Below are 27725 nucleotides of genomic sequence, written 5' to 3'. Positions count from 1 at the left end.
TTTCTGTGACAATTTTTTTTAGATGAGCTTAACATTTAAGTTGGTGAACTTTGAGCAAAACAGTTTACTCTCCATAATGTGAGTGGGGTTAATTCAATGAGTTGAAAGCCTTAATACACCAAAGTGTAACCACCCCAAGAGCTAAAAGGAATTCTATCAGTAGAGTGCCTTTGGATTTGAACTGCAACTCTTCCCTGGGTCTTCAGGCTTCCAGCCTACCCCATCAGATTTTGGACTTACCAAGCTCTGCAATCACATGAACCAATTATTTAAGTTCTCTCTCTCTCTCTCTTTCTCTCTCTCTTTCTCTCCTTATCCCATTGGTTCTGTTTCGCTGAAGAATCCTAATATGTTTGCATATATAAGCTAAATATTTTTGTTTTCTATCCTCTCTTATTCCTTTGTCATAAAATATACAAATGATAGCTAACTTTATATTACAGCATTTGAATTACTGAATATCATCAGAGAATAGTGGACATTACTCAAGGTCTTTGCATCATTGCCTCATGTTTTTTAGTTGTACGCAAGATATTCATACTATATTAGGCAGAATTATGACACTGTTGTTATCTTTATTTAGAGATTAACGTGGATTAAGAAGATTTTTGCATGGGTGCTAAAGTGAAAAGGGGTAGGATGTGAATGTAAATTTTGTGGATCAAGTTGGTTAGGCTCCAGCCTCACTTATTATTTACCTACTGAGAAGGCATTTTATAGATTTGAATACAGTTCATAATCAGCTGACTTTAAGTAAGAAAGATTAACCTAGCCTCTCTCCATGGGCCTGATTTAATTAGCTCAGAGTCCTTAAGAGCAGAGCTGAGGCTCCCCTCCCCGGGGGAATAAGAATTTCTGCCTGTGAATATATGCTTTGGCTTGAGCCGGAGAGTTCCATTCTGCCCTCTTGATTACTTACTATATGAATTTTGTACTTGCCTAGCTATGCCCTAGGAATAGGAAATATTTCAATAGGAAATATATTTCAATAGGAAATATATATCATTTCCAATGCCCATAATGATAAACACTGATATGGATGTAAGGTAAGGTGCCAGTCTTCCAAGTGTTCAAAGTATTCTGTAAATCTCAAATCACCCCCATCATTATATTTACAATTTGCTTTCATTCTTTAAGATCTGGGTTTAATTAAAGGGTTTTCCATATTTTTGACCATGTTTATTAATATGTTTTGGTTAGTTAACCAGATACTTCATTAGCAAAAGTGGAATACATGGTAACCTATATTATAAAAATGTCATTGTGAATGGTTAACTTTAATGAAAGAAATTCTATACTTGCAGAGAATACGGTAGCTGAAGAAGTTAGCCTTTAAATTTAAACATGTTGATAAAGTGAGACTAGCAGATATACTTGGGATTCTATCTATCTATCTATCACTGTCTATCCATTTATCTATATCTATCTATCTATTTATCTATCCATCAATGAGGCTGAGGAATAGATGAAATGGGGAGGCATTGATCAAAGGGTATAAACTTCAGCTATAAGATGAAAAAGTTCTGGGGATGTCATGTACAGAATAACTATAGTTAATAATGCAGACAGAATTAGTTTTTGCTGGTTGCCAGTTATGCAATTTCTGCCTTCACTTCTCATATTAGCTTGAGATACCTCCTTAGGTACATTTAGTAAGTCCTGACCTGTTCCACCAGAATGGATAGACTTCTATAGAAAAGCTCCTATTTATGAAATCATGAAATTGCAAATTACACATTTTCCCCTTTGTGTTGTCCTAAATTAATTTATATTTTTCTAATGACTCATAATGAGTCAAGCATCTTTTTCTGTGTTTACAGGTCATTTGTATATCATCCATTGTGAAGTGTTTGTTCAAATATTTTGTGTAGTTTTTATTGTATTGTTTTATTATTAAGTAGTAAAGTTCTTTATATATTTTCTACAGAAATACTTTGTAACTTACACATATTGTTAATATTTTATCCTACTTAGCATTATGCTGTATGATTTTCTGGTATTATCTTTAGAAAAGCAGCTGTTTTTAATTTTGGCATACTCCAGTTTATTATTATATTCTTCTATACTTAGTGACTTTGTATTCTGGTTGAGAAATTATTGCTTTATAATAATTTTCTCCTGATAATGTTATTGTTTTATGTTTTAATTTAATGTTAATTTTATTCCTAAAAATCTTATCCTAATTCTGTGACTTAATTATAAAGTTTTCGTGAATAATTTTTGAGAATGTTGTAAGGTATGGGTAAGATGCCTTTACTTTTACAAAAAATACATTTCTTCCAGCACCATTTCTAGAAAGACTAAACTTTCCCTATTGATATATAGAACTATTTTCATATGTTCTATTCTGCTTCATCAGAATAGTCTTTTATATATATATATATATATATACACACACACATCTAGATATAAAGCTCGATATTCTAATTATATATCTAACTTCAATACTACACTATTAATCAAGCTTGACAAGAACTCTTGAGGTAAGGTGTTTTTAGTCTTTGAGCTTGTTCTATTTTTTAAGATTCTATAAGCTATTCTATGTCCTTTAAAATCCTACCTATTTTAGAATCAGTACATCAGTTTCTAAAAACAAAAATTCTGCTGGGCCTTTGATTAAGATGGTGTTGACTCTATAGAGTAATTTGGGAGATTTGCCAGGCTAACATTATTGAGTTTTTTAATTCATTAACATGGTCTTTCTCTCCATTTATGTATAGTTTGGTACAAAAGTAATTGCCATCTTTGCAATTACTTTCAATGGCAAAACTGCAATTACTTTTGCACCAACCCAATACTTCCTTTTAAATGTCTTCCACAATACATGGCAAATTTAACTGTATGTCTTCAACATATTTTGTTAAGTTTGTCCCTGGATATTTCATGTTTTTTGATGCTATTTATAAATGGCATTTTACAAATCGATTTTCTAAGTATTTATTTCAAGTTGTAGAAATAATTAATGTTTTATATTTACCTAGATACTGTTACTGTTAAATTCACATATTGCCTAGCAGCTTTTCTGTGGGTTCTTGAGTATTTTGTACATATATATATATATAAAATATTACTTTGTTTATACTATATCTATTATATATACAGATATATATTTATTTATCTATACTATACATAAATATCTATGTATAGTATACATATATAAAGTCTATATAGTACATATATAATATGACTACATATATCTGTGTATATATAAAATCTCTGTTATATATATTATTTCTGTAGAAGAATAATATATAATTGTGTGTGTGTGTGTACATACACACACACACACTAATATATACAGTTAATATGGTTTGGCTGTGTCCTCACCCAAATATCATCTTGACTTGTAGCTCCCACAATTCCCACATGTCATGGGAGGGACCCAGTGAGGGGTAATTGAATAATCATGGGGGCAGGTCTTTCCCATGCTATTCTCATGATAGTGAATAAGTCTCACAAGATCTGATGGTTTTATAAAGGGGAGTTCTCCTACTCAAGCTCTCTTGCCTGCCACCATGTAAGACATGACTTTGCTCCTCCTCCACCTTCCACCATGATTGTGAGGCCTCCCCAGCCATGTGGAACTGTGAGTCCATTAAATCTCTTTTCCTTTATAAATTACCCAGTCTTGGATATGTCTTTATTAGCAGCATGAGAACAGACTAATACAACAGTCATAGTACCTACCAATAGTGGCAGTTTTATTTCTTTCTTTGAAATATGTATTTATTTATTTTACCTTACTGAACTAACTAGGACATTCAATACAATTTTGAGTCAAATCTGTGTAAGCAGAAATTTGTGTCTTGTTCTCAATCTTAGGTGAAAAGCATTCTTTTGAGGATTTTCATAAATAATCTTATCAATATGAATAAATTTCCTTCTCTTAGTATTTTACTAAGAGGTTTGTTTTTTCTTTTTCTAGTCATCAATGAGAGGTGAATTATTACAAGTGTTATTGCTCTACCTATTGAGATGATTATACGATATTTTTCCTTGAATCTGTGATCATGGTTAATCACTTAACATGGTTAATCACTCAACATTTCTAGCTCAACATGTGGCTGTGTTTCAGATGTTAAATCAACCATGAATTCCTGTTATAAAATTCATTTGATCATGAATCTTTTTATAGGGTCCAAGATTAACTTTTCTAATGTTTAGTTCAGGATGTTGTGGCTATACTTATGAGGTATATTATTGGTAGATTTATTGTAATGCCTTTTCTTCTGGTTTTCATATCAGGGTAATGCAGGCCTCATAAAATTAGACTTCATTCCTTCCTCTTTCTAAAATTGTTTGCATAAGATCAATATTCATTATAAAAAAATTGGTGTAATTAACTAGTGAAACCTGGTGCTTCTTAAATATTAATTCATTTTATCGATAGAGAATTGTAAGACTAAGACTTTTTTTTTCTTGTTTCAGTAGGTAATGTGTGTCTTTTAAGATTTTTTTCTCTTTTATCTAGATAGATTCTATTGTCATAAACTTGTTTGTAATATTCTATTACTTTCCTTTTAATTTCTCTACTATTTGTTATGTCTCCTCTTTTATTTTAGATGCTATATTCAGTTATCTCTTTTTTTAATTGATCAGGGTAGATATTTTTGTCAGGTGTTTAAGTTCTATGTGTTTCATAAACTTCAGAATACACTAATACTCTATTTGTTTTAAGTGACCAATTATATACTAACAATTAAAATTGTAAAAATAAAATTTATATTTACTCACATTTTTGGTATTCTTTATTTCCTTGTATTCCTTTGATATTCTTTCCAGAGTTATTTACCTCAGGCTGTAGAGTTTCCTGTAACATTTCAGGTAGTGCATTACTGCCAGCAATACATTTTTACATCTTTTGTTTGTTGGTAAGTATCATTATTTTGCCTTCACTTTTCAAGGTTATATATAATAGATATGGAATTCTAGGTTGATTTCTTTTCTATTTAGCACTTTATCATGTCATTTCATCATCTTGTTTACATCGCTTATGACGAAAAATCTATGGTGTTCTTTTCTTTGTTCCTCTATTCTATATGTTATATGTCTTTTTATGGCTATTTTTAATTTTTTTTATTTCCATGGGTTCTGGGGGAACAGGTGGCAGTTGGTTGCATGAGTACGTTTTTAGTGGTGATTTGTGATATTTTCTCACACTCATCACCTGAACAGCATACACTGAACCTAATTTATCCCGTACCTCCCTCCCACCCTTTCCCATGAGTCTCCAAAGTCCATAGAGTGGCATTCTTAATGCCTTTGCATTTTCTTAGCTTAGTTTCCACTTATGGGTGAGAAAATATAATGTTTAGTTTTCTATTCCTGAGTTACTTCACTTAGAATAGTAGCCCTAGTTCCATCCAAGTTGCTGCGAATGCCATATATACTACAATTTCTTTATCCACTCGATTGATGGGCATTTGGTTCCATATTTTTGCAACTGCAAATTGTGCTTCCATAAACATGTGTGTGCAAGTATCTTTTTTGTATAATGACTTCTTTTCCTCTGGGTAGATACCCAGTAGTGAGATTGCTGGATCAAAAGGTAGTTCTATTTTTGGCTCTTTAAGGAATCTCCAAGCTGTTTTCCATAGTTGTTGTACTAGTTTAAATTCCCACCAGCAGTGTGGAAGTGTTCCCTTTTCACTATATCCATTTACAGCCAACTGATCTTTGACAAAGCAAACAAAAACATAAAGTGGGGAAAGGACACCCTATTCAACAAATGGTGCTGGGATAATTGGCAACCCACATGTAGGAGAATGAAACTGGATCCTCATCTCTCACTTTGTACAAAAATCAACTCAAGATGGATCAAAGGCTTAAAATCTAAGAGCTAGATCTAAAACTATAAAAGTTCTAGAAGACAACAACAGGAAAACCCTTCTAGACTTTGCTTAGGCAAAGACTTAATGACCGAAAACCCAAAAGCAAATACAACAGAAACAAAGATAAATAGGTGTGACTTAATTAAATTAAAGAGCTTCTGCACAGCAAAAGGAACAGTCAGTAGAGTAAACAGCCCACAGAGTGGGAGAAAATCTTCACAATCTATACATTTGATAAAGGACTAAAATCAAGGATCTGCAAGGAACTCAAACAAATTATCAAGAAAAAAAACAATCCCATCAGAAAATGGGCTAAGGGCATAAATAGATAATGATGCATTCATCATTGACTTTCAGGACTTTGATTATGGTGTGCCTTAGTGGTATGCATGTTTTTTACTTGTTTAGGGTACACTGATCTTCATGGATTTCTGAGTTCAGAGTTTTCATCATATTTGGAAAGTTTTTGGTCATTATTTCTTCAAATAATTTTTTATTCTCATTCTTTTAGGTAGGTGAAGTCACATGTATATTGGACTAGTTGATATAATTATGAAGAACGCTAAAGCTCTGCTTATTGTTTTTAGGGTTAAAAACATCTTTTTGTTTCAGTTTGGGTAGTTTCTATTTTTCTGGCATTAAGTTCACTGATCTTTTGTTCTGTTAGTTTCCTATCTGTTTCCAGGCCTGTCCAATAAGTTTTTCTTCTCAGATATGTATTTTTTCAGTTGTTGAAATTCTAATATTTTATAGTTCCCACATTTCCATTCATTATGCTAATGTTTTTCTTTAATATCTTAAATATGTTCATGGTAGTTAGCTATGAGTGTCTCTTTCTTTTCTTTTTTTCTATTTGTCTTTTTCCTTCTAATTTTAGATCAAGATTTCTGCTTTCTTGCACTTCTGTTTTAGTCAGTTCCGGCTGTTAAAACAAAACACCATAGACTAGATGGCTTAAACATTTATTTCTCACAGTTCTGGAGGCTGGAAAGTACATCAGGGTGTCAGCATGGTCATGTTCTCCTGTGGCCTTTCTTTCTGGTTTTCTCATGTGGGCACTTTCTTGCTGTTTCATCACATGTCCATAGTGAGAAAAAGACATGCATGCCACGTACACACACATACAGAGAGACAGAGAAAAGGCAAGCTCTCTTATGTCTCTTCTTAGAAAGGCTCTAATCTCATCATGAGAGCTCCACCTTTATGATCCAATTACCTTGCAAAGGCTCTACCTACTAATAGCATCCCATTGAGGATTAGGGTTTCAACATATAAAGTGGGGGAGGGCACATAGACATTCAGTTCATAGCACTTGCATGTGATATTGGTTGCTGGACATTGTTTATACTGCAATATTTAATGTTTTGATTTCATTATCTTCTTTTAAAGGATGTGGAATGTTGGTTTTCCTGGCAAGTATTAATTTACTTTGGTATTAGAGCGATGATGATGATGATAATGATGATGATGATGATCTGTGTGTGAGTGTCTGGTGTGTGTGTGTGTGTGTGCATGCGTATTTGCACTAATGGGACAACTCTAAAATAGCTTTCCCCTAAGGGAGATTAGTTCTTTTCTTAGAAGAAAGGAATTTTTGGACTCTCTACTAAATGTCCCAGGTATTTAACAAGGTTTCTCCAATCTGTTTTGTCAGGTCTCTAACATTTTTCAATACTTTGGAAGCTCTAGGAAATGTTGCTAGAGATTCTTGGTAATTGTTTTCTTGATAGTTTCTTTTTCTGAGCACATAGAGTCTAGCCTTCATATGTACATTTCCGAATAATGGCCACAAGTCAAGGGAATATCTATGCAGATGTAGTCATTCTTCCACTGTGAATGTACCTTCTGACAAATATTTTGCCCTATATTCTATCTGCTTGAGTTTATCTAAACTCTAGTCTTCATCCCTTCAATTTAGCAAGACCATCACGGTTGTGTGAATTCCCTTCCTGTCTGTGCTTCGAAAAAATCATTCAGGCCATGCGCGGTGACTCACTCCTGTAATCTCAGCACTTTGGGAGGCTGAGGCAGGTGAATCACCTGAAGTCAGGAGTTCGAGACCAGTCTGGCCAACATGGTGAAACCCCGTCTCTACTGAAAATACAAAAAAACAGTTGGGCATGGTGGTGGGTGCCTGTAGTCACAGCTACTTGAGAGGCTGAGGCAGGAGAATTGCTTGAACCCAGGAGGTGGAGATTGAAGGGAACTGAGATTGCACCACTATTCCAGCTTGGGTGACAAGAACAAGACTCTGTCTCAAAAAAAAAAAAAAAAAAAGGGAAAAAGAAAAAATTATTCAATCAAAAAATTGGACAATTGTAGGGCTTACTTTATTTGTTTTTTGCTCTCAGGACTCAAAGTCCTGTGCCATCTCTTGTCTATTTTTTTTTTTTTTAATATATACTCTATTTTCTAGAGCAGTTTTAGGTTCACAGAAAAATGCAGCAGACAGTACAGAGATTCTCCATATACTCCCTGCCCTCCCACATGCATAGCCTCTCCCCGACCCTGCCCGTTTGCATTATCTCCCACTACAGTGGACCATTTGCTACAATTGAGGAACCTACAATGAACACATCATTATCACCTCAAGTTCAAAGTCTGTGGCTCACTCTTGGTGTTGTATGTACTGTGGGTTTTGTAAAACGTATCATGGCATGCATCCACCATTAAAGTACCATGCAGAATAATTTCACTACCCTAAAAATCCTCTGTGCTCTGCCTGTTTACCCTCCCTCCCTTCTAACCCCTGGTAAACACTGGTCTTTTTATTGTCTTCATTTTTTTTGCCTTTTCCAGAGTGTCATATAGTTAGAATCATATGCTGTACAGCATTGGTTTGTTTCTCTTAGTAATATGCATTTAAGTTTCCTGCATATTGTTTTATGGCTTGATAGTTCATTTCCATTTAGCGTGAGTAATATTCCATTGTTTAGATTTACCTAGTTTATCTATCTATTTCCCTATTGAAGGATATGTTTGCTTCTACATTTTAGCAATTATAAACACAGTTGCTGTAAACATCTGTGTGTAGTTTTTTGTCTGGATATGTATTTTCAACTCCTTTGAGTAATTACCAAGTATGATTGCTGAATCATAAGATACGTTTAGTTTTGCTAGAGACTGCCAACCTTCTCTCAAAGTGGCTATACCATTTCAAATTTTCATCAGATTCTGTTGGTTTCACATCCTCCCCAGCGTTTGATGGTGTCAGTGCTCTGGATTTTGGCCATTCTAATAGGCAAGTAGTGGTACCTCATGTCATTTTAATTTACATTTCCATGATAACATATAATGGGGAGCATGTTCTCATAAGCTTTTTATATGCTTATTTGATGAGATATCTGTTCAAGCCCTTGGGCCATTTTTTAAATCAGGTTGGTTGTTTTCTTATTGTTGAGTTTTAACAACTTTTTGTACATTTTGCATAACAATCCTTTACTGCCATGACTCTTACAAATATTTTATTCTATTTTGTGACTTTTTAGAAACTCCCTTTACATTGTCTTTATTAGAACAGAAATGTTTAATTTTAGTAAAGTCCAGCTTATTAATTCTGTTTTTCATGTATTATGCCTTTGGTTGTATCTAAACCCTTGGTCATCTAGACTTTGTCCTGTGTTATCTTCTATAAGTTTCATAGTTTTCTGTTTTATATTCAGATCTGTGATCTGTTTTGAGTTAATTTTTGTGAAGTGTGTAAGGTTTGTGTTAAGATTCAAATTTTTGGACGTGAATGTCAGTTATTCCATCACCACTTGTTGAAAAGACTATGTTTTCTCTATTATTTCTGCACTTTCTGAGAGACAGGACTAGCTGGATTTCCTAGGCCAACTAAGAATCCCTAAGCCTAGCTGGGAAGGTGACTGCATCCACTTTTAAACCCGGGGCTTGCAACTTAGCCCACACCCGACCAATCAGAGAGCTCACTAAAATGCTAATTAGGCAAAAACAGGAGGTGAAGAAATAGCCAATCATCTATTGCCTGAGAGCACAGTGGAGGGATAAGGATCAGGATATAAACCCAGGGATTGGAGCGGGCAATGGCAACCCCCTTTGGGTCCCCTCCCCTTATATGGGAGCTCTGTTTTCACTCTGTTTCACTCTATTAAATCTTGCAACTGCACTCTTCTGGTCGTGTTTTGTTACCGCTGGGGCTGAGCTTTCTCTTGCCGTCCAACACTGCTGTTTGCCATGTCGCAGACCCGCTGCTGATTTCCATCTCTCCAGATAGGGCAGGGTGTCCGCTGTGCTCCTGATCCAGTGAGGTGCCCATTGCCACTCCCGATTGGGCTAAAGGCCTGCCATTGTTCCTGCACGGCTAAGTGCCAGGGTTCATCCTAATCAAGCTGAACACTAGAACACTAGTCACTGGGTTCCACGGTTCTCTTCTGTGACCCACAGCTTCTAATAGAGCCATATAACACTCACCGTGTGGCCCAAGATTCCATTCCTTGGAATCTGTGAGGCCAAGAACCCCAGGTCAGAGAACATGAGGCTTGCCACCATCTTGGAAGTGGCCCGCTGCCATTTTGGAAGTGGCCCACCACCATCTTGGGAGCTCTGGGAGCCAGGACCCTCCAGTGACACTTCCTTGATATAGTTGATTATGTTTATGGGTGAATATTTCTGGGCAGAGTTTATTTTTCATTTATTTTGTTCAGTTTTCTAGCTCTTTATGAGGCTAGTTCAGTTTTAGTTACTCATTATGGTCAAGAGAGGGAATCCTGAAATATGATTTTTGAAGGACAGGATAATTTGCTCTAAGTTGCGATTTATAAGGAAATATTATTTTTAAAAAAGATTTAGGGTAGCAAAACAAGAGATGAGTAGTACTCGGTAGACTTTAAAGGCATATAAGTAATTGAAAGTAAGAATAAAGAAAAAGTGACCAAGGTCATTAAATAATGCTTTATTTGTCACAGTTAGTAAGCATATCCTGTGTTTTTCTCTTCCTCTTTCTCAGTGTATTAGCTCAGATTTATTCTATTTTAAATGTATTAGGACAGAATTTTATGATCTGTAGATGGTGTAGCTATTTTAATCAGCATTAATAGCACAGAGATAGTGCACACTATGTGTTTATTTTGCTCTTGAAATCAGGTGGTGAATTGAGGGCTATTAATAATACTTCCAGTATTAGCAATTCCAGTAATAATGGCAATATCATTTATAAAACAAGTTACACTTTTCAAACAGATTTTATATATAATGTTGTTATTAGTCTCCTAGGGGTTAAGTAACAAAATATTACAGACTGGGTGCCTTAAAAACCAGATATTAATTTTCTTACAGTTCTGGAGATCAGAAGTCCTAGATCAAGGTGCCATCAGGGTTGGTTTCTGGCGAGGCTTCTCTTCCTGAATTGCCTTCTCGTTGAGTCCTCGCATGGCCTTTTTCTCTTTATGCGGGTGTGGGGGAGATTGAGCACACTCGCTGATGTTTCTTCCTTTTCTTATAAGGAAACCAGTACTATTGCATTAGTGCCCCACCATTTTGACATTGTTGACCTGAATTAAAGTCCCTGTTTCTGAACATAGTCACGTTAAGGGTTAGGCTTTTACATATGAATTTTAAGGGAAGGCAATTCAGTCCATAACAAATATCTTATTTGATGATCACAGTTCATGTTTTATTTTAAAATATGGGTCTATATTTTACATAGCTTTTGTATTATCAAACAAAATAAGTAAGCCATTTTCAAAAATGTTTCATTGTTTGCACACATAATTTCACTTTCAAACTTTTTAATGGTGAAACATGTCATGCAAAAAACACATATGAAGACTCTATGTTATTCTTAAATAAAAATGCTAATGTGAACACTGTTGTTGCCCTGTGAATTAAGAAATAGAACTCTAATTTTTCTTAGATATCAACACCCAAGTCAGTGTATTTTTCCTCCTTCTGCAATCTCGTTACATCTTCTTTCTTCCCAAACGTAACTACTGTCTGAAATTTCATAACAATTTCCTTTTTTCTTATAGACTTGTTATATAACTATGTATATCTAAACAATATACTATTTAATATTGCCTATACTTAATTTGTATAAATGAAATAATACTGTGTATATATTCTTAGATTTTGCTTTTTGCCTAACATCCTTTGGAAATTCATTCTTCGCATCAAATGTAGCTGTAGTCATTTATTTTCACTGCTATATAATATTCCATTGCTTCTAAATATTACAATTTATTATTTATAATAGTGATAAAGTTTGGGTTGATTTTTCTCTTGCTTGTTCAATGAATATACTCCTGTACGTCCTCTAGCATATGTGAAAGGTTTCCCCTAGGTTACTGATATGACTTGGCTGTGTCCCCATCCAAATCTCATCTTAAATTCCCACATGTTATGGGAGGGACTCTGTGGGAGATAATTGTATCATAGGGGCAAGTCTTTCCTGTGCTGTTCTCATGACAGTGAATAAGTCACATGAGATCTGATGGTTTTAAACAGAGGAGTTACCCCGCACAAGCTCTTTCTCTTTGCTTGCTGCCATCCATGTAAGATGTGACTTGCTTCTCCTTGCCTTCCTCTGTGATTGTAAGGCATTCTCAGCCATGGGGAACTGTAAGTCCAATTAAATCTCTTTCTTTGGTCAATTGTCTAGTCTCTGGAATGCCTTTATCAGGAATGGGAAAATAAATTAATACAGTAAATTGGTATCAGTAAAGTGAGACATTGCTGAATAAATACCAAAATATGTGGAAGCAACTTTGGCGCTGGGTAACAGGCAGAGATTGGAACAGTTTGGAGGGCTCAGAAGAAGACATAAAAATGTGGAAAAGTTTAGAACTTCCTAGATACTTGTTGAATGGCTTTGCCCAAAATGTTGATAGTGATATGGACAATAAGGTCCAGGCTGAGGGGCTCTCAGATGGAAATGAGGAACTTGTTTGGACCTTGAGCAAATGTAACTCTTGTTATGTTTTAGCAAAGAGACTGGTAGCATTTTGCCCTGCCCTAGAGATTTTTGGAACTTTGAACTTGAGAGAGATGATTTAGGATATCTGGCAGAGGAAATTTCTAAGCAGTAAAGCATTCAAGAAGTGAGTTGGGTGCTGTTAAAGACATTCAGTTTTATAAGGGAAGCAGAACATAAAAGTTTGGAAAATTTGCAGCCTGACAATGCAATAGAAAAGAAAATCCCATTTTCTGAGGATAAATTCAAGCTGGCTGCAGAAAATTACGTAAGTAATGAGGAGTCGAATGTTAATTCCAAAGATGATGTGGAAAATGTCTTCAGGGCATGTCTGAGATCTCCATAGCAGCCCCTCTCCTCACAGGCCTAAGGGCCTAGGAGAAAAATGTGATTTCCTGGGCCAGGCCCAGGGTCCTCATGCTGTGTGCAGGCTAGGGACTTGGTGCCCTGCATCCCATGAGCTCCAGCCACAGCTGAAAGGGGCCAATGTAGAGCTAAGGCCGTGGCTTCAGAAGGTGCAAGCCCCAAGACTTGGCAGCTTGCACGTGGTGTTGAGCCTGTGAGTGCACAGAAGTCAAGAACTGGGGTTTGGGAACCTCCACCTAGATTTCAGAAGATATGTGAAAACTCCTGGATGTCCAGGCAGAAGTTTGCTGCAGAGGCTTTCATGGAAAACCTCTGCTAGGGCAGTGAGGAAGGAAAATACGGGATCAGAGGCCCCACGCAGAGTCCCTACTGGGGCACTGCCTAATGGAGCTGTGAGAAGAGGGCCACAATCCTCCAGACCCCAGAATGGTAGATTCACTGACAGCTTGCACTGTGCACCTGGAAAAGCTGCAGATACTCTATGCCAGCCTGTGAAAGCAGCTGGGAGGGAGGCTGTACCCTGCAAAGCCACAAGGGCAGAGCTGCCCAAGACCATGGGAACCTACCTCTTGCATGAGCCTGACCTGGATGTGAGTCATAGAATCAAAGTAGATTATTTTGGGGTTTTAAGATTTAACTGTCCCACTGGATTTTAGACTTGCATGAGGTCTGTAGCCCCTTTATGTTGGGCAATTTCTCCCAGTTGGATTGGCTGTATTTACCCAAAGCCTGTACCCCAACTGTATCTAGGAAGTAACTAACTTGCTTTTGATTTTATGGGCTCATAGGTGGAAGAGATTTCCTTGTCTTGGATGAGGTTTTGCACTGTGGACTTTTGAGTTAATGTTGAAATGAGTTAAGTCTTTGGGGGACTGTTGGGAAAACATGATTGGTTTTGAAATATGAGGACAGGAGATGTTGGAGGGGCCAGGGTAGAATGATATGGTTTGGCTGTGTCCCCACCCAAATCTCATCTTGAATTCCCACGTGTTGTATGAGGGACCCAATGGGAGGTAATTGTATTATGAGGGCAGGTCTTTCCCATGCTGTTTTTGTGATAGTGAGTAAGTCTCTCAAGATCTGATGGTTTTAAGCAGAGGAGTTCCCCTGCACAAACTCTCTCTCTTTGCCTGCTGTCATCCATGTAAGATGTGACTTGCTTCTCCTTGCTTTCTGCCACGATTGTGAGGCTTCCCTAGCCACATGGACTACAAGTCCAATTAAACCTCTTTCTTTTGTAAATTGCCCAGTCTCAAGGATACCTTTATCAGCCATCTGATAACAGACTAATACAGTTATATACCTAGGAGGTGAATTGCTGGAAACCAGTGATGCAAATGTGGAATTTTATAATATGTCAAGTTCCCTCCAAGTAACCAATTTGCACATTAACTAGAATTATATTAAACTTAATATATAAAAAAGTCTTTCTAAATCTCCAATCACATCTATGTTTAAACTTTTCTTTCCATGAATTTTAATGCTTTTATGTGTTCAATTACTGGGCTGCATTCTGGATCAGTTAATCACATCTATCTTTGAATTCACTCATACTTTCTTCACTTATGTTAAGCATTCTGAGTAAACCTATATAATAAATTCCTACTACCATATATATACATATATATACCGTGTGTGTGTGTGTATATATATATTCTATTTGGTTTATTTGGTTCTATTTGAAATCTGATTCCTCATTCACTTTTTCACAATCACTGTGACTCAATTTTATTATCAAAAGCCTTCTTCTGGCTGTTTTATAGGCCTTTGTAAGCTTCTTTTGCCCTAAAATAATTTTTAATTCCAAATAATTTGCCTCTTTTCTATTGTCTTTTTTTGCTTTTAGAATGATTCCTTATTAGCATTTTATAGGGCTTTTTTTTGTTTGTTTTTCACATAATCGTAAGAGAACAATTTGTATTGTTTTCCCTATGTTAATAATCTTTCTTAGTTGCTTCTAAATATTTTGTCAATATCTCTTCTTCTACAATTTCTCATAAAATTTTTCCCAGCAGTTTATTATGTCAAATATTTCTTATTACATTTTCTCTGACTTTAAAAGCTTTTTTAAAAGTCTTAATCTCCTTTAAACTATCAGTTTCAATTTGGTTAATACAGAAATATAAAAATAATTGGTGACTCATATATTAAATTTTTAAACTTAGAATCTATTAACCATTTTCTGCATTCCTGATAAAGTGCTAAAGAATTTATAGGCATTACCTCATTTTAAAAATCCTTCCAAAATGTATAATTTTCTTTTATATATTTTGTCTATAAATAATGCTATACAATACTTTCCCAACCATGTGTAACACTGACAAAGATTTAAAAGATTTGTCCTATCAAATTAAATAAACATGACATGCTGTGAGGCAGGCAAGTGCCTTGCATGTAAAACCATATCAGTAACCAACTATGATGTAATGTGATACTGAATTACCTATGCTCCTTTATTGGAATAAGGAAAATAGTGCCAATGAGAATAACCATAATAGGTATGTGTGTCTGTGTAGATATTTAACAAAAGACTAAATATCAGCATATTGGAGAAGAAAACTAGATATTAAAAAATAACATCTTTAAGGTAAATCATATTAGCATTTGTTTTTCATCTTTGAAAATCATAAAACCTATTACATCACCTGACCTTCATTGTTTTTCAGTCTAACTATGTATCCTATATATAAAAGTAGCATACCCCAATCACACCAAATAAAGTAAGGTATTCTGAATCACATATTCCTGTTTTCAAAGGATCCTACACTACTGAGTATATTTGTTAAAGACTCGTGAGGTAATCATCCTTCCATATTTTCACATTTTCTTTGATTAATTGGATCATTAGTATGACAAGTAATTTTATAATATCAGTTATGCTCAAATGCATAACTTAATGTTTTCATGCTCTTATAACATTTTAATATAGTGGAATGCAATTGTCATACTTTTCTAAGCTAAAAACTTTATTCAAATCACATACAATTACATTCATTTTTCTAAACAAAGGCAATAAGAAACAGTCTTCTGTGTTATGACATGTCAGACTACGACTAAAGTTGTTTTACTCTACAATAAGACAAGCAAATTACTTACAAAAATACTTAAAATTACTCTTTATTATTCTCAAATACATGCTTACTGCAAGCATTGATATTTCTGTCTGGAAACATCATATTTTGCCCTTTGACTAAATTATTGTGGACAGTAGAGGTGAAGTACTAACTAATGTTTCATTGTTTCAATAGGCTAATCAGAATTAATTTAGATAACATCAATACTAGGATAATTATTAAATGCTATTTAGCATTTTATACATGTAACCTAGTTGGTTTAATAAAAGTCTGAGAATTAAAATAGTTTTGAAAATAAATTTTTCTTTACACATTAAACCTTAATATATTAGGCAATTTCTATGGAAAATTCATATGTTAACAAATATATGAGAGTTTTATTTGCACATGTAGATGCATATTTTAGAACTCTGCCTCATATTTGAATACATTATTATAAGACTGAGCTGCCAGTCTCCACTGGAGTTTCTGGGCTGAACTAGGAGACATTTTGCATGTCGATACTAGACTACTGTGTCATGACCATGGACATGTTTGTATATTGCGAGCCTACGCTATCTGTTTTTGGCACCATTGTGTACAATAAATCTTCACCATCAGAGGCCCTAAAATGTATTATACTGCTTCTCTTAAAAAAAATACTACCATTGCTTCCTATAAAATAAGCCTGCTTGTAAAACCTAAATGTTTCAGCAACAATAGACTTCCTGCCAAATAATGTGTAACCAAGAAAAAAGTAATTGACTTTACTAGCAATGCAATGAGCCTTAGATGAATTGTATCTTATAATAGCATATGAACCTCTCTCCTATAAACACATTTTAGCAAGTAAATTGTGTTTAAGAAATGCCTTTATTCTGATGAATTGGAAATCAGTATTTTGATATTCAAATAGAGTTATCTAATATTAGTATCTAATATTATATTAAATATTAATATATATATTTAGAAAGTGAATTTTACTCCATTCTGAACTTTAAAGAAGGCCTTTATTTTGGCACCCTCTGACTGCATAATTATGGAAAGATGTGATTCAGTCTATTAAGAATTTCTGCTCCTTTAAGGTTTAGAAATGTCATGAACATCACTATGATTAGTAATTAGGAAAAGGTCCCCTCTACTCATTCTGAAAATACTATCCTTCTTACTCAATTCTGCGACCCGTGTCTGTCATCAGGTTCACACAAAAAGGGCAATCTTTCATCTAAGTATTTTTACTTCCTTTCTTATTTCTTTTTTATCTGCTATCATCATTGTCCATGTTTGCCATTTAGGGATAACATGTAACTGGCTTAATAACAGATGTGAAACTTTTTCATATGTTCTTCAGTTTCCACAACCAGTAAAGTATTCTGTATTTACAACAGAGCCAAATGAAAAATGAGTTTTTAAAACACAGGCTTCCATCACTAAATGTCTGTGATATTTAGTGTAGATGGCATACAATTATACTTAAGCCTCATTGTGATGCTCTTCTCCAGGTCTGAATCAAGGTTGACTGTAAAAGATAAAATTACTTAGTACTGAGGAAAATTAATAATGATGTGCTTACGATTCTATCCTCTGACCAGTAAATATATAGCAAGTTATAAGCATGTCTTTTGGGGATAGTGATGTAGAATAAAGTTTCTTGAGACATTTTCCAATTATCAGAGAGTGCCGTTTATAAATACTCCTAGTGCCATTTATAAATACTGGAAATGGCTGAAAGTGAATTGAAGAACTGTTTGCCCCTTAAGGGCCAAATTGTAACAATCCCATGACCCAAAGCCATTTTTAGGTACTCAGAAGGGGCATATTGTTGAGGTATTGAAACAGATGTCTTAGATTACATTAAATCAGTGAGTTCATGTAATGGAAGTCAGTTACAATCGTACTTCTTTCCACAACAAATGCTGGATTAACAGTTGGTAATATTTCCTAACAGACATTTGAGGGCAAAACGTTAGGTGGTTGTGGGAACTTGCAATGCTCAAGATTTTCTTTTCAAGTCAAAGTGATTGACAAGGTTTATTGGACGCCAGTGTTGATTTGAGCTTGAGATTCCCAAATGAAGGCTGCTGCTGACACTCTTTAAGAGAGGGAAATGTGAGAGCAAGGTAGTTGCGATGTAACAAATATTCTTGATGGTTCAGGCATTCATTCTCTTATTAGAGCTAATGGCAACAATTTAGTCAAAACTTTTTATCACTTTTTGACTCAGTTAATTTAGACTTTTTAAATAAAGATGATTATAAGTGTTAATATTCATGATAAATTCAGAGATAATTTGCTACTGAGAATTATCAGTCACAAGAAGCAATTTAACTTCATTGGATTTGATGATCTTAAATCCACTGGTGCTTCACTAATAATATTTTAACAAAAGCTGGAGAAGTGACCTATACTAATTACAGAGAAATAGTTCAAATGAAAAGATATTAGGGTTCTGGGAAGGAAACATATAACATTACAATATAGTAATTGTTAAATAATTATAAACTGGGGTTGTTTTTAGGAGACCCAAACACAAAGTGTTTTACAAGATTTTTTGTCTCAGTGAAGATGAAAATTGGTACAGATTGTTGTCAATGTTTCATTACCTTTTACATTTAGATGGAAGTTTGGTAGTAAGAGCAAACACTGGAATCACAGTGTTGTCCAGGCTATGCTTTTCACCTTATTGTAACTTTGAGGAAGCTACTTGTCCATGTTACCTGAATGGTCAGTTTCCTCATCTATAAATATGTCATAATAATGCTTATTTCATTATACAAAGGTTTCAATGCAAGATATGTCAGATATGCTTTTTACACTAGGCTACTAAGTTTTCATTATTTAAATTATTACTACTATTATTCTTTGAGTTGTCAATTTTATACTTTGTTCAATAATGTAACTCAGGCATCCAGGTATTATTGTTATCCCAAAACACTTGTTAGAACCGTACTACTCCTCGCGTATTTTAAAGTTACATCTATTTTTTATTCTTAAGCAAGTATAGATAGTTGAAATTATGATATGTTTAAATAACGACAGAACTTGAGTATAAATACCATGATAATAGATAACATCATTTATTTAAAAACATATGAATGAATTATTACTTTGAGTTGGACATTTTATATCATTCATTTTATCTTCATGAATTTGTATTCCCATTCCAATTTAGCAACATTAATTTGTCCTAATGAAACATAATTTTATGCTTGAAGGCCCCCTATATTGAATATCTTATCCTTCTCTACAAATATTTGTTTTAAAATTTGAGTCCCTGTTACCATAAGGTTCTATGTATCTTCTAGGTAAGTTTTTATTACAATTGTTAGTAGTACATTATTTAAAACAGCAAAATACATTATAAATTCTAATAAATACAATTTTAGAGAAGAAAATGTATTTGAAATGCTTTTTAAATAGCATAAAATGCTATTTAAAAGTAAGAATGCTATGGATTATTAGAAGCAATTGTGAAAATATTATTTTATGTGTTAGTCTGGAGATTTGTATGTATCAGACAACCACTAATGTGAGTTTTGAATCAGTCATATGCTTTTTGTTGACTGTCATTGTTAAAGGGGGTATAGGAAAGGAGAACCTGCAAAGCAAATAACATTTCAGCCTTATTCATTTTAAAATAGATTGTAAATAAAATTTAAAAATATGGTATCTGATTTCCTTAAAGCTATTAATAATTTAATAGCTCCTTTCATTAACCCGGGGCCTTTCAGGAATACAAATTAGAAAACCATTTTCTTAACACTTTTTTCCTCCCTCAAAACATGAAAATTCTCCTGCTCTTTATTAATTCTGAATAGTGAATCATCTTTCTTGTCTATTTTCATCAATTAGCCAGATTTTCTCAGCTGTAATAGAGATGAAATAATATAATTCAAGAGAGGTTAGGCAGACCTAAGTAAATCTAACCAACGTAGAACCCAATCAGATCAACTATGGAGGGAATAATTTTGTGTTTCCAAACTCTGGCCATTCCCTATAACTGAGAGGTTTGTTCGTTTGTTTGTTTAAAGACAGTATCCCACTCTGTTATCCAGGTTGGAGTGCAGTGACAAAATCAGCTCACTGCAGCTTTGAACTTTCAGGACTCATGTGATATTCCTACTTCAGCCTCCCTAGTAGCTGGGACTATAGGCGTATGCCACCATTCCCAGCTTCTTTTTATTTTTACTTTTATTTTTTGCAGAAACAGGGTCTTCGTATATTGCTCAGGCTAGTCTCATACTCCTGCGCTCAAGCAATCCTCTCGCTTTGGCCTCCCAAAGTGCCAGAATTACAGGTGTGAGTCACTGTGTCAGGCCTCAGAGGTTTTCTAGGGCCCCGAAATATGGAGATGTAAAGAGCCACCATTATACATAACAAGAAAATCATATTTATGGAACAGCCCACCATTTGGGTGGCCTGGCAAGGGGCTCTATAACTCTCCAGCATTTAATCAACATAGAGGGCTAAATAACTGGTTGGTATAGCATGAGGCCAAAGAGCAGCCTGAGGTAGGGAAATCTGATAACATTGAAGAGGAGGCCTCTGCACTAACTTAAAAGTATGTTAAAGACATGACTGAATGAGAATCATCTATATCCATTAGAGAATATTCTAGGTTTTTATTTGTTTGCTTGTTTGTCCGTCTTTTGGGTTTTTGTATAGTTCAAGTACAGAACATTTTGAGTTCAAGAACTGTCTTCTGTAAGACCTTTGAATTACCCTAATTAAAGGTACATTGTGCTTTCTAGTGGTTATTGATTTATATTCAAAGATTTTTTGGTGACATACAAAGGAATAAATGATCACCTAGACAAACTTTCATCTAAAAAAGGATAAAACAGTAAACCTGAAATAGTAAATGCCATTTCCAAAATCACACAGCTAATGGCAAAGCTGAGTTTAGAGCCTGCTGTTTCAATTCACTGCTTTTCCCCTCTATCTTAATGCTAGAATCATTCTACAAGTGAGGTCCCCAGGGCAGCAGCATCCAAATCAAGTGGGAACTTGCTGGAAATGGGAATTTTCTGGTTCCACTCCAGGCTGAGTGAATCCGAAATTTTAGGTCTGGGGCTTGGCAATCTTTGTTTTAACAAACCTTCCAGTGATTCTGTTAAAGCTAACATATGAGAACCACTGTTTTAGAGGCTACATATCAAAATTGAAAATAATTTGTAACGATGCTGTTTTACATGCCCTTGGCTTTGGTGCACTGAGGCAGTGTCTGTGTCCTGCCTTTGGAAGGCTACTGGGCACCATATTGACACAAAATAGAAGTTGTGCCATATAGTATTAAAATTTTGACCTACACATTTTTAAAGTCCATCTCTCTTTCATTTTGATTTTTATATTTTTTGGTAGAAAAGGTGACAGACTTTGAATTTTAACCATGATTTTTTTTGTTTATTAAAGGTCTGCATGAAGAAGAAATGATGGGAGTGAACAATCAAGAGGCAGGGAAGCTCTGTACCAACTCCTAACACAGGAAGTGCAACATGTTATCCACTAGATGTGACACAACCAGATTGTCCCTACTGCCAACGTTTCAGGAAGAAACAACCTTATACTTACAAGTAAGAAATATTTCAAAAGGCTATTTGAAAGGTAAAATCTGATGATGTATATTTTCAAATAGGTTAAAAAGTTTAATGTACATTTGAGAGCAAAGACAGTTGTAATAATTGTTCAAAAGAAAAATGTTATGAAGGATATTGAAGTTCTACAAAGGGATTCTGATGTTAGAATTAAATATTTGATTTTTGTAATATGTGACACAAAGTGTGATTGATTATGGAGGAGCTGATTTCATTATCAATATTCAAAGAATATGTGTATGCTATAGAGAGAACAGAATTAAATATTTAAGGTATGGACAATTGTTTATGTAAAGTGTCGTAATCTCTATTACTATAACTATAATCAGATATGTAATCAAGCAGAAGACTTAAATTCTTGTTTTCAAATGCTTCTTTAATTTATAAAAGTATTCTTGTTGCTCAAAACATGCTCTTATAGCATCATTTCATAAATAAGCATAAAATTAGTATACAATATAAGCAGGCTAACAGCATATTTACAAAGGATATTCTTGAGAATGTTAACATATGACATTCAAAGGTTTCCTTTTAACACAAAATTCTTTAATGGTTAAATATGTTGTAATTGGCTGAATAAGTTACCTAAAAGTGTCCTTAAGAATTATTATAATTTTTTTCCTAATGAATGAACACATCCACACACCTTTCTCATTCCTATTTATTTTTATTACTCAATAAATTTAAGGACACATAAAGAAAAAATGAATGCTGGCTCCTTAGACATCTTTCCCATATGCTTCCAATATACAATTTGGAAGGAAAAGGAGTGGTTGGTAGCTAAATTGCTGAATCTATTTCCTTGCAATAAAAAGAAAAGTGCCTTTGTAGAAATGCTGTGGAATTTTCCTATTAAACATGGTGGAATAATTTCTTGCCATCTGTAGCATTCATTTAAAAATATAAACAGTGGTGTATTTGCCATCTGTTTGAGTGACTTTTTATGATACTTTTTGAATCTGTCATTCAATGATATCACCAATTTTATCATCTAAGGATGATGGCTTAAACTATGATCAATGACATTTTTGGTAGCCAAACATACATGCTGTGGAAGTGAATCAGCAAATGGCAATAAAGATGGCCAGTAACAACCATAATAGCTCTGTTAACACCAATAAAACAGTACAGAATTGCTATTTGAAAGCATTTAACATCTTGCTGAAGGTGAAGAGCAAAATATTTGTGGAATGAGTGCTGTATATCAGCTTACATCAGGTAGCTATTAAACAGGTAAATTACAATCCCAGCCCTTCCCACATCCTTGAAAACATTTTTTTTAAATGATATTGCCCACAGCAATTTTTACCAGAATTTCTAACCAGCATAATGTTCCAAGAAAACTAGTGAGTTTCTCTACATATTTGAGACTGATTAAAAGTTTACTGAATGAAGTCAGATATAGACATTTATCTTCAAGAGAATGTCAATGGGCCCATTAGTATTTCCTATACTGAGGTGGTATAAACACACAGATGTTCACAGACTTAAATTTCCAAGGATAAGATAATAGTTAGTTCTCATGGAATTAAGACACAATCAGTTTATGAGGTTTGGCATATTTACACAAGAGCAAAACAAAATCATTCCTTTACAACACATTTTTTTAAAACTTTTATTTTAGGTTCGGGGTACATGTGCAGGTTTGTTATATAGGTAAACTTGTATCACGGGGGTTTGTTATACAGATTATTTCATAACGCAGGTATTGAGCCTAATACTACTAGTTATTTTTTTCTGGTTCACTCCCTCCTCCCACCCTCTGACCTCCAGCAGGCCCCAGTGTCTGTCGTTCCCCTCTATGTGTTCATGTGTTCTCATTACTTAGCTCCCACTTGTAAGTGAAAGCGTGTTTGGTTTTCTGTTCCTGTGTTAGTTTGCTAAGGATAAAGGCTGCCACCTCCATTCATGTCCCTGCAAAGGACATAATCTTGTTCTTTTTTATGGCTGCATAATATTCCATGGTGTATGTGTACCACATTTTCTTTATTCAGTCTGTCATTGACAGGCATTTAGGTAGATTCTATGTCTTTGCTATTATGAATAGTGTTGCAATGAATATATGTGTGCATGTGTCTTTATAATAGAATGATTTATATTCCTTTGGGTATATACTCAGTAATGGGATTGCTGGGTCGAATGGTAGTTCTGTTTTTTGGTCTTTGAGGAATTTCCACACTGCTTTCCACAATGGTTGAACTAATTATGCTATTACTAAAAATGTGTGGAAGCATTCGTTTTTCTCTGCAACCTGGCCAGCATCTGTTATTTTTTGACTTTTTAATAGTAGCCATTCTGACTTGTGTGAGATGGTATCTCATTGTGGTTTTGATTTGTATTTCTCTAATAATCAGTGATGTTGAGTTTTTTTTTTTTTTTTCCATTTGTTGGCTGCATGTATGCATTCTTTTGAAAAGTGTCTTTTCTTGTCCTTTGCCCACTTTTTAGTGGGGTTTCGTTTGTCTTATGAATTTAAGTTCCTTATAGATGCTGGATATTTGACCATTGTCAGATGCATAGTATGGACACATTTTCCCTCATTCTATAGGTTGTCTGTTTACTCTGAAGATAGTTTCTTTTGCTGTGCAGAAATTCTAGTTTAATTAGATCCCATTTGTCAATGTTTGCTTTTGTTGCAATTTCTTTTTGGCATCTTCATCATGAACTCTTTGCCCATTTATATGTCCAGAATGGTATTGGTTAGCTTGTCTTCCAGGGTTTTATAGTTTTGGGTTTTACATTTAAGTCTTTATCTTGAGTTGATGTTTGTATACGATGTAAGGAAGGGGTCCAGTTTCAAGCTTCTGCCTGTGGCTAGCCAGTTATACCAGCATCATTTATCGAATAGGGAGTCCTTTCCCCATTGCTTGTTTTTGTCAACTTTGTTGAAGACCAGATGGTTAGGCATGTGTATTCTTATTTCTGGGCTCTCTGTTCTGTTTCTTTGGTCTATACGTCTGTTTTTGTACCAGTACCATGTTGTTTTGTTTACTGTAGCCCCGTAGTAATTTGAAGATAGATAGTATGATGTCTCCAGCTTTTTTTTTTTTTTTTTTTTTGCTTAGGACTCTCTTGGCTATTTGGGCTCTTTTTTGGTTCCATATAAATTTTAAAATAGTTTTTCTTAGTTTCATGAAGAATGTCATTGGTAGTTCGATAGGAATAGCATTGAATCTATAAATTGCTTTGGGCAATATGGCTGTTTTAATGATATCGATTCTTCCTATCCATGAGCATGGAATGAGTTTTCCATTGTTTGTGTTGTCTCTGATTTCTTTGAGCAGTTATAACACATTTTAAAATAATACATCTTGAGACATTTTCTCTTGAAATTACAAATATGTGCATAATTACTGAGTAATGCCTTGCCACTTATTACCTTTACCCTGGAAAATAGTAGTCTGGCAAAAAAGAAGGTCAGCAAAATTCAGAACAGACACAGAGGATGTAAGATCATATTCTTAGTGAGCCTCACTGATGGTGAAGAGAGCTACCTACAGCCTCTCTGATCTTTAAGTTAATGTATATAAAGGTATTGTTTTTTATTCCAGGTTTAGTCATTAAATATTTTTATACAAGTATCTGCTGAAGATATACTTTTGAGATTTGGAGTCAAGGATTGAGGTGTCCTAAAGCACTTAATTGTGCCTAATTAAAGAATAGCATACTAACAATATTTAATGAAGGTTGTATAACACTATAATAGAGAATGATTTTGATATTCAGTTCATTACTGCTAGAAACTTAGTTCAGTTATGATTCATACACAAACACAGAGATAGAAAAAATACAAAGTTAGAAAAAACACATACTGACTTTAACTAAAGTAAGTTTTATACATTGTGGCTGCATATTATTTATATTAATAAAATATATATTTAAATAGCCATTTGTGTCTCCTATTATAATCAGTTTTATAGTAGTTCTAACTTCCCTAAACCCAAATAGACTTGTACATTTTCTAGCAAGATATCACTGATGTGAATTTGCCATCTAGGAGAGAATACCCACTGAGAAAGTTTAGCTCTTATAATTGACTAATAAATTTATTTGAATATAGTTTATTTGGGAGCAGACATATGGGAGGTTTACCGGCAATGTAAATGTATTCTTAAAATTCCAGGAAAAAGTATGCCAAAATACTTACAGTATAAAGTATAATACTGTATACCTTTGTTATAGTAAAATAGCTTGATGTAAGATAAATATAAAGAAATTAACAATTTCTCAATACAACAGAAAGGAAGTAGAAATTATTTTTTAAATGAGTATCTATTCACAATCACAACAAAATATATAAAAATCTAGAAATAAGTATAAGAAGAAAAGGTGAAAACTTTACCAAGAGACAAAAATACTTGAACAAAAAGAGAAGTACATTATATATTTGGATGAGTGACAAAATATAATGGATTAAATACACTTTAAAGCTTCTTTGCAAAAAACAAGAAAGGCGATAGTAAGACCATTTGGAAGGACACTCAGGGTATAATAGCTCAGCTGTCATTGAATAGGATGAGATATGAAAGGAATTTGTTCTGTTAGGTACTTAAACATACAATAATTAAAATACTGTAGCTTTGATATAAAACCTGTAGTGTTGGTGGAAAGAATAAAATAAATTAGCCCCAAATGGACATATATATGTAATCTACCTGTATATGTGTATGTTCATATGTAAATTAATTTAATATTTAAATAAAAAGCTAGTTACTCAACTGAGGATGCTGGAAAAATTGCTCTATATTTACAGAAGTAATTAATTGATTACAAGAAACCACAAAAGGAATCCTTTTTTGGATACCTTAAAAAGCTAAATATGAAAGATGAAACCATAAAAGGCCTAGAAGAAAGCTACAAGTAAGCAGTTAAATGACAACTAAGAATTTTCTAAGTATGCAAAAGAAATTATCTGAGAATGTTAAAATGTATTAAATTATGATACATTAAAATATATTAAAAGCTAAATGAAAAACCAATGAGCATATTTGCAAGAAGTATGACAAAGTATTACCTTGCTTCATATAAACAGTGTTTTTAAATAATCAGGAAAATATATCAGTTAGCATGAAAAAATAATTCACACAGGGAGAGGTAAAAAATAAAAACATGTAATTTTTTTTGGTAATTCAGGAAATAGTGATTAAAACATTAATGAGAAATGACTTTTTTCTTAGTGTCTTTTAAAAGTTTAAGAATTCTTTATATTGCAAAATACTAATTTCACTTGTAGCAACCTTCTTTAAAAAATAAGCTTATCTTCCAAAAATTATTACTTTATTTTTGTAAATAGAGAAAACTTCAGGGTTTTTTAGACATATTAGGCTAGAAGAATGAGATTAAAAGTCATGGTACAAACACAAAAAGGAATTCAGCTATTAAAATTATTGTTTTGGCCCTTCTTCTTTTTCTTCCTCTTCCTTTCCTTTCTGAACAATTTGGTCTCAAAATTATTAGGTAGGGCTAAGAAGAGTAGGCATCCATACCCTTGGGGGACACTTGTAGATCCCTGCATTGGATACTAGTGACCAAGTAGGACAGAGGGCACTTGTGCTTGATGTCAGCCTGAGCCAGGTAGGGAGGGTGTCCCCACAAGGGACAGCCTGAAGTAGGAAGCTGTAGCTACAGCAGAGTGAACAGGTGCCCATGTGGTGGGCAGCAGTGTTCATGTCCAAGGTGTCACCCACCTGGAGAGATGGGTGACACACTTCTGGTGTGGGTGGTCAGAGTCTAAATAGTATGAAGGATCTTCATGAAGGAGGAGCACCCTGGCACAGGGCTCTGTAGCTGAGCAGAGTAAGGTCTTCACAGGTGAAATAGGACTGTTTTTAAACACAGATAGTGTATCTATGAAGGAAAATGAAAGTGGTTTTCTCACTGAAGGAGAAGGCATTGACAAATTTAGAATGGGATGAAAATAGCATAAACCAGGTGGTATTGGATGATAATTGAA

Source organism: Theropithecus gelada, chromosome 3 (assembly GCF_003255815.1).
Source record: "Theropithecus gelada isolate Dixy chromosome 3, Tgel_1.0, whole genome shotgun sequence".
NCBI lineage: Eukaryota > Metazoa > Chordata > Mammalia > Primates > Cercopithecidae > Theropithecus > Theropithecus gelada.
Note: the sequence above shows the minus strand (reverse complement) of the source record.